This window comes from Belonocnema kinseyi, chromosome 3, assembly GCF_010883055.1.
Source record: "Belonocnema kinseyi isolate 2016_QV_RU_SX_M_011 chromosome 3, B_treatae_v1, whole genome shotgun sequence".
NCBI lineage: Eukaryota > Metazoa > Arthropoda > Insecta > Hymenoptera > Cynipidae > Belonocnema > Belonocnema kinseyi.
In genome coordinates, this window is record NC_046659.1 from 15,924,389 (window position 1) to 15,932,946 (window position 8,558).

At 40.0% G+C, this 8,558-nt stretch overlaps 1 protein-coding gene across 16 annotated transcripts in view; it reads right to left on the reverse strand.

Annotated features, from left to right (window-relative positions):
- LOC117170335 (furin-like protease 1) overlaps window positions 1–8,558 on the reverse strand; it is a 1,188,597-nt gene that overhangs the window by 1,138,705 nt on the left and 41,334 nt on the right. Inside the window, exon 1 of one of the 16 annotated variants that reach the window (XM_033357065.1) lies at window positions 8,142–8,227. The exons of the other annotated variants lie outside the window; for them this stretch is intronic. The gene's annotated coding sequence lies outside the window, so the exon portion shown is untranslated. Of the gene's footprint in view, window positions 1–8,141; window positions 8,228–8,558 lie in introns of those variants that run through there. 16 annotated transcript variants of the gene reach the window in all.

Here is an 8,558-nt window from a genome sequence, read left to right on the forward strand (position 1 = left end):
AGAGGGAGCTCTTCTTAATATTTTGACACCAAAATCATGTCGATACACCTTACCGACTGCGAGTAAAGCCACCCACGCTTTAACTTGACAGACTGTAATTGTCATTATTCTCTTATTAATTCCCAAGCGAATGTCATATACGACACTGAGTAATAATATCTGCGTACTATATTATTTCATATAGCCAGATTGACATAAGTTTAGGATATTTTCTTTTTCCACATAGTTTATCATGTGACACTACTTACAGGTTTTATTAGTACCTTTTTCCACTTTTCAGGAAAACCAGAAGTTTTAAACGAGTTGTTAAAGGGATTAAGTAAATGTGGACAAATTATAGGCAAAGCTTTAAAAATAATATAACTAACTGGCTGATCATCCACCTCTGTCGCCTCAGTTTTAATACTTTATAGGCTCACAATCAATGTAAGCGGGAAAATGTCTTCAAAGTAAAGATGAGCATCATAAAAATTAAGGTTACGGAGATTTGACAACCATTCTTTTGATGAACTATATGAAAAATCACCACAAATTGAAAAAAGTAAGTGTTTATTTCATCAACTGTACACATTTGTGATAATTCCTGACACCTACGTTTTACCAAACCTAAAGTTCATAATTACTTCCACAAATCCTTAGACTCTACCCCACCTATTCATCTAGTAATATTATACTGAACTCTTGCCTCTCTAAGTAGTCTCGGGACAATATATATAAATTCATGTACAGCCACAAAGGGAATAGCTGATTTAATAGAATGAGGTGACCTTTTCGCTATCAACTACCATACACAGATCTAAACATGTATCAGAGGTCTGAGTATGGTTCGTTCCTGCATATGAAACTATAAATAGATTAAGTGAGTAAAAAAATCCTTTATGTAAGTAAATCCATAATCTTGTTAATTTAAATAAAAATTAAAATCCTCTAAAATTATTATATTATCATATGCATGATTGAACCCTAAGAAAGAGGATTCAAAATCATGCAAATATTCTTCATAAGGTCTTCTATATACCATAGATAAAAGAATAGGTGATACCCTATGACTAATAATTTCAATCATGATGCATTCAGGTTTATTAAATACTTCATTAAATGTCTCTAGTACTTAAAAGTTAAAGGAATTCATGATATATATAGCAACGCCACCACCCCTACTTCCCTCCCTATCTCATCATGTCAGTCTATAAACATATCAGGAAACCATATTGTCACTAATGATTTCAGTAAGACATGTCTCACTTATCGCTATTATATGATAGATCTTTGTATTCAAGTAAGTACGAAGTAAGTCTATATGCAATTTTGGTGAAATAATATTAATTTGACAGACATTAAGTAGCGTGTTGTGAGAGACAGGGTTAGATTCAGGGTCATTACTCCGAGGCAAGGATCAACCCTGTGTAGGAGTTAGTCCTTCAGTCATAAGAAGGACCCCCAAGCTGGTGTGTATTTCACAGCGAAAATTTTTTGGGTAGTTAGTTCAAAGCCCCTTCGTAAGGCGCTATATTCGCAACACACAAACACAAGCTTTGCGTCATCGATGTCCCCAGCTAAGCCGCACACAACTTCGCTACTTTTTTTAAACTGTCACAAATGTGATAACCCACTAAAAATTATTAATAAATATGTTTTTCATATTGTGGAGAGCAGGAGGTGCATTTAAAAAAATTTAAATGATCAATACTGTTGCAAATATATTTTAATTTTTTCAATCTTGTCGCAAATTTCAAAAAAAAATTTCAAAAATAGTACTAACGACAAAAAAGGCTGATGATTTCTCCGGTCAATTAATTATTATTGTTTGTTTACGATGAATAAATTAACGTTTTTTTATAGCGTTTGAAACATCCATAATATTTAGTTAGAATATAGGATTTAATTTTTAGAGAACTAATAATACGAATTTTATCAAATGCAAAAACTTACTTGTTATGTACACACCACCAACAAATATATTTATTGTTTATGATTTTATTGACTCCTTTATTCATAATCGTGATAAAATTTTAAGAAGAATGAATTTACAGGAGATATTGACAGCCCTTTTTTTAAACGTATAAGAAGCATGATGGGTTATGATAACCACAGTGTTATTTTAACAAAAAATGTTTATCACTTTTTCTAGAATATTTGATTAAATTGGACATTCAGTTTCTACAAAATTGATGTGTGTTTAAAAAAGCGCTTTTACTGTTCTCCACACCATTACAAATATACTCAATAATTATTTTTAGTGATTTATAACCAACGTGACAATTTTGTGTGTATGGCAAATGTAGCGCCTCTGCGACAGGGCTTAGAACTATTTAAACAAAATTTTGTCGCGGTGAAATACATACCAGTTTGTGGGCCCGGCTTAAAAGGTCCAGATCACTTTGACATAGAATGCTTATCCTTTCGCGTAACAAGCATCACACCATTTACGTGACACACATATTTGTACGAAAGCAAGTTACACTTTTCTCTAGTCAAGCGAAGTAAGTCGCATGTGGCTGCAAGGAGGTATGAATTAATGTAAAGCCGAGATTTGCCCAGATCCAAAGATACTTAGGTTTCATATAGCGATTTCTTCTTTCTCATACTGGAAATCATCTCCTTTCTAGTCCTTAGCGTCGAAAGTCGAACCAAAATTAATCGTGGCTTACCAGTTGTATAATTCGTATAGGCAACAACTGTTATTGCAGAAGAAGGTTTTGAAGTAGAAGTTGAACTTGACTCTACCGCCTCTCCTAAAGCAGATGACTGAACTTGTGTTAATGATACTGAGAGTGTAGGAGACATCATGTGTACATAGCCTTTGACACTTCACACACAAGATCTACAAGATCATCCTCATCCCTCTCAGGTAGTCCAGAAATGATCAAACCATTATCACATTGTTGATTTTCCGACCTAGTCGCCTCTGACTTCATGATTTATTTTAATTTATTGTATTTATTGTTTTGTTCTCTTCAAGCTTAAACTGCATCTCAGGAAGACATTGACTTTTTCTCTTTTATCATCTAGTTCTGTGGATATTTCATCGTTATCCTTTTTCAGAGATAATACGCTCGATTTACATTCATAAATTGCTGACAAGGACTGTCCAAAATGACTGCTTGACAAGTTGCTGCTCTCCGACAAAACGCTATTACTATCAGGCTCTGTTTCGTGACTTGAGTCAATAGTGCTTATATTTTACTTCCTTTCGTTGTTGAGGTACTGGATGCAATTTCATTTTTTTCCTATCTACGTCATATAAGCAGCTCTTGATCCTTGAGATTATTTTTTTCAGAAAGCCCAGTAAACTTGGGCAGCACATTATCAATATTATAAATATTTTGAGCAAATCACTTCAAATTGGGATAAGTATATTTTATATACTTAGTACAATACGTAATATCTGTGATAATTAATTTCTTGCAGATAACACAAGGTCTTGGCATAATGGGTTTTGTAATGATTTAATAGAAAGCAAATTTGCTAGCTTGATCCAGAATACGAAACTGATATCTTCTTCTTCTGCTTCTCTTGTGGCCTCTTAGATTCAATAAGCCATTTATCGAATCAATAATATTATGTCCCAATTTGAGTTATTCTAGCTGAGTGGGACCCAGCTCATGGCAAAATCAAAACTTAAATTATCATACTATTAAACTAGAACCCCCCCCCCCCAAAACGCCCCAGCTCGGCCGTAGATTCTACAGTTGGGCTGAATATAATGTAATTAATATTAAGCTGTTCCTCAGACAACAAATCCGTGAAACTTCGCCTCACATAGCGGTAAAATGCAGCACTGCCCGCCGCCAACCGCGGACACCGATGAAGGAGGTGTGTTAAGTTTCTGACCTCGGCGCCACACTTGCAGCTTACCGACAGGCTCCACCTCATACGCGCAAAATTATCCTCTGTGCATATGTGCGCAGAAGGCAACCTCGTGATCAAATTCGTAAGGCGCGTCGGAAAACCGCAACCCCGGAACTACGGCCTAGGAATTTTAATATTTACATACAAGAAGTAATCCGGCCTAGAACCCCTTGTCCCCTCATAGGGCCAGCACAGCAAGGAGCAGTACTGGAAGTCGGGTTGACAAACCAGACAAAGATCGCTCATCGGGATTACTCTCTGAGCGACGGACGAAAGCCTAGAGGCCTACCTCTCGCTAGATGAGATCTCCACAGTGAAAGAGGAACGTCCCCCGCCACCGAAATATTACCTTAAAACCTTTGGCTACTATGCTCTCAATGTGAGGAATCCAGGTCATGTGTCTATCCAGCATAACCCCTAAATACTCAAGGGTACATTTGCAAGTTATAGTCATCTCCATAAACGTGAGGGTAATATTTCTCAAGTCCACTCTAGCTCTCGAGAAAAGGCCCAGCTACCTCATTGCCAACCCAACGAGAAGCGGGGAGAGAACACCCCCCTGAGGAACCTCTACGCCACAAGTTCTGGGCTCACAGCCATCCGATGCAAAATAAATTTTCGTCCTGCTAATCAAAAAGGAAACATCAATAAGGATGTTCACAGGAACACTAAGCTCCTTCAGACCATCAATTAAGACCCCAGGAAGTATGAAGTTGAACACGCCTTTAATATCCAGAGCCAGGGCAAGGATTCCCCTCCCCTGACCAAACCTTAACATAACATCTGCTACTACCGACCCGACAGTCCATCGAGGACCTCCTCCTTCTGAGTCCATACTGGAATTCCGGAAGCCAGTTACTATGCTCCGCCAGATATTCCATTCTTCTGCACCAGTCTTCCGAAGTGTTTGAAGAGTGTAGATGTCAGGGATATCGGACGCAAGTCCTTCTCCCCTGCTTTTGGAATGAAGTGGACCAAGGTTTCCAGCAACCTGTGAGGGAATGAAGACACCCTGAACATGGCGTTAAAAAGGTTCAATACGAATCGCAGAACTCGATCAGAGGGTCCTCTAAGTATCTCATAGGTTATTCCATCCATGTCCAGAGCCGACTTCACTTTACACGCCGAAAGCGCTGCAGACAATTGCTTCCAAAAGATGACAATGTTCATACAGTTGGATTCATCAACGAGTCGGACTGGCTCCACTTCGATCGGGGGAATATATGGGCGCAACAATCCCTGCCGCAGCTCGCTGACCGGAAGCTGGTTCCATGAATTCACAAAAGGTCCTAAAGGCCTGATATTACACAACCCGAAAAAAATGTTAGACCTCACTGTCAACGACCCTGTACTCTGCCTTCAGCTCTCATGCCTGGTTAGTAAAAAATATCTTCCACGCAGCACTTCTTGTAGCCTGTACCAACTCACAGTCCTTATTCCACCATAGTGGCTGCCTCCTTTTATCGGTCGCCTTAGAATAGGCACGAAAAGCACCTTTAGCTTCTAGGTTTGCGAAAATCAGATTGATAAATCTTTCATAAATCAGACACGGATTTTCGTCACCGAGCAAAGCCTCCGACAGGACTGGCACAAGCTCCTCCATCTTTCTGTTAAAGAGGGACCAATCCAGGAACTTGACATTAAATCTACTCGTGGCAGATGTCGCAAGAAAGGGAGTTGCATCAAATCTAAAAAAGACCAGGATATAATCAGATGAGTATGAGTTACACCTTACCCTGAATGAGGATAGCGGGACCAAGTCCGGGTCACAGAAAACAGGTCAAAATTGTTGGAGAGGGAACCGTAAGAAGACAGGAACGTGGACTTTGAATCGTTAATTGGCATTGGAATCCCGACACAATATGATTTTTCCATTTTCACTGATTTTCCTGATCAGGTAGAGCCAAGTATCATAGGGGACCCTACAGTGCGGAGCGGCATAAAACACCGTAACTGCAACTTTACCTAAAGATGAAGATAAGAGTGATACCCGCCACATCAATGACTCTAGACCAGGGGCCCTCCAAATCCATCCTGCCAATAGAGATCTCATTCTTACCGAGTATAAGGACTTCCCCACCCACACGTCCATCTCCTCTATCCGCTTTATAAATAAAATATCCAGGAATTTCGAAAATAAGCTCTTGGGACAACCAAGTCTCTGTGATATATAGAAGGTCCAGATCATTCTCAAAAAGCAGGGATTCAATCTTTCCCCTCTTGCCCGATACACTGTAAATTCCAAATGGCCAGTTTTATGGCCTTCCTTCTACCACTCTAATCCGTCATTTTAGCCACCCGGCTGAGAGTAACCACCAAGCTGAAGTTATGTTGAATAAACCTATAGCCACAATTAAGCTAAGAAGTTTCTAAGAAACTTCTAAAAAACTATTAACTATAGGGAAGGACAGGTACCGATTTAGACTAAATAGAACCGGGAGATCGATAACAAATAAATACAAGTGGACAAATTTGATAAATCAACTCCAATTCATCCTACAAATTCTATCGAATATCAACGTTTGAAACAAAAACCGAAAGATTATGAACAACAACGAATTTTATAATATAAATGTCTGACTTTTAAATTTTTATCCTTATTCCCTTTTGACAGATTCAATCGTCCTTTAAAATTTATGCAACAACTGCAATTTATTTTATTTATTCTATTTAACATTGAATTTTAAAAGATAAAACCAAAAGCTTATTAACAACAAAAATTTTAATATGATAGAGATATCTGACTTTAATGTGAGAAACCGATAGAGTTATAACCTTATGCCTTTTTGACGGATTCAATCGTCCTTTAAATACTTATAAATCAGCTCCAATTCTTCTCACTGATACTACTTAACATTAAAATTGAAGATAAAAACCGAGAGCTTATTTACAACAACAAACAAGTAGTATAATTTAAATATCTGACTTTGATGTGAGAAACCAGCCAAATTCTGATCTTACTTCCGTCTGACAAATTCTAATTGATCTAATTGCTCAAAATAAAGTTTTAAAATTTCAAGACATGCAACATTCGGAAGAACCGGGTGTTATTACTCTTCTCTGAAGCCTTAGAAGTCCATGTCGGTCTCTCCCAATAGGTTGTTACTGGGTGTAAAGGGCCTCTCATGTTCAAATCTCGACAGACCGTTCTAGTCTCACCAGAATTTTGGATGTTGATTTTCACAGGATCATTAACTATGCCCTTCAACGAACTCTGGGAGTGGCGAGAGAGGTCCAGAACTGTCAGAGACACTAGGAGGGCGACTACTAGTCTGAGCCTGTACTTCTTCTCATTGAGGAGAAGAAATAGGAGCAGTGGACGAGGAATCGGGGGCGGATGTCGAAGGTAAACAGGTCCTAGCAGTCATGTGATGAAGTCAAGTGCTATCCGGGACAATTTGAGCCGAGAGGTGGTCTGAATCTATTCTGACAGCTCTTCGTCTTATGGAATCCCGCACAGAACTCACAGATCGGGCGAGAAGTCCTGCACTGATGTTGCACTGATGCATGTCTGAATCTTTGGGAGAAAAAACACCTTCTTGGGGGAGGGATCACGGGAGTTAAGTTCAATGTATAGTTGGAAATCAATATATTGCGAAAAATTTCAGAAGAAAAAAAAGGGAACTCAATCCTTTCACTTAGCGAGCCATTGTTATTTGTTCTCTGGACAATTTCTTGGATCGAGTACCTGGTGGGAACTTCATTAACGAAGACCTTTTTGAGTAAGAGAGGGATGTATGTAAACATTGTGCGCCATCCCCTTAAGTTCAGGAGAGAGAACCAAAGTGTTCGCCTCCGGCCCAGATGAACCTGCCCACTTTCTTTCCTACAATCGTCCTTTTAAGAAACACTATCTAGGTTGGGGGATGAATCCGGATACAGCAGGAGGGGGGAACCACCCGGCCTTGTCCACTGCAGGAAGTCTTCCGGATATTCTTCCCGCGAATCCCTAGCACCCCCTTGGTAGGCTCCATGAGCGACCGGCCGTGACACCGGAATGGGTTGTGCAGAACTAGATTCACCCTTGGCTAAATTCCGACCCTGATCTCTCTCGGACAAGGTGAAATGGAACTGGTCAACCTGGCCCGCTAGTCGCACGGCCTTTATAGAGTTCGAAATACCCTGCCCTATCTGGCTCCCACCAAACACTTCCGTCCGCAGCTCCTTGAGGGCGGGGGTGAGAAAGCCTCGCTTTTTCCTAACTCTGTCCATAACAAGCCCGCCCCGAGAGGGAGAAGAAGTGGTCCGAGGGGGTTGCACTGTATTTGAGGGAGCTCGAGCCTCCTCACCATCAGCCGGAAGATTTCCCGCTCCGCGACCTTGCGTACCGACGTTTCTCCTGAGAGCTCCGGCTCCTGGGCCACCAGGACGTCCAAGGGCCCCATGCTGCACCGGGGTGTGGCGAGGGACAGCACCGAGGTCAAAAGAAAACCTGCGAAAAAAAACCCAATTAGCACTTTAACGAAATCACAATTGCTCATTAGCCCTTTATAGACTATCTTGAGAGTCAAACATTCACAGCAAGCAATTGTGATTCTAATCAAGATCGGTACCCGCCCTTCCTACAGACTCAGGTAAAAGGAGCTAACATAATATACATAATATACGAGGGTGGATCAAATATAAACTGGAATTTTACAAATACTTTTCTTAGCCAATCGCAAGCACTCTCACAGTGTAGGTTCTTGTAATGTAGTGTATTAGGA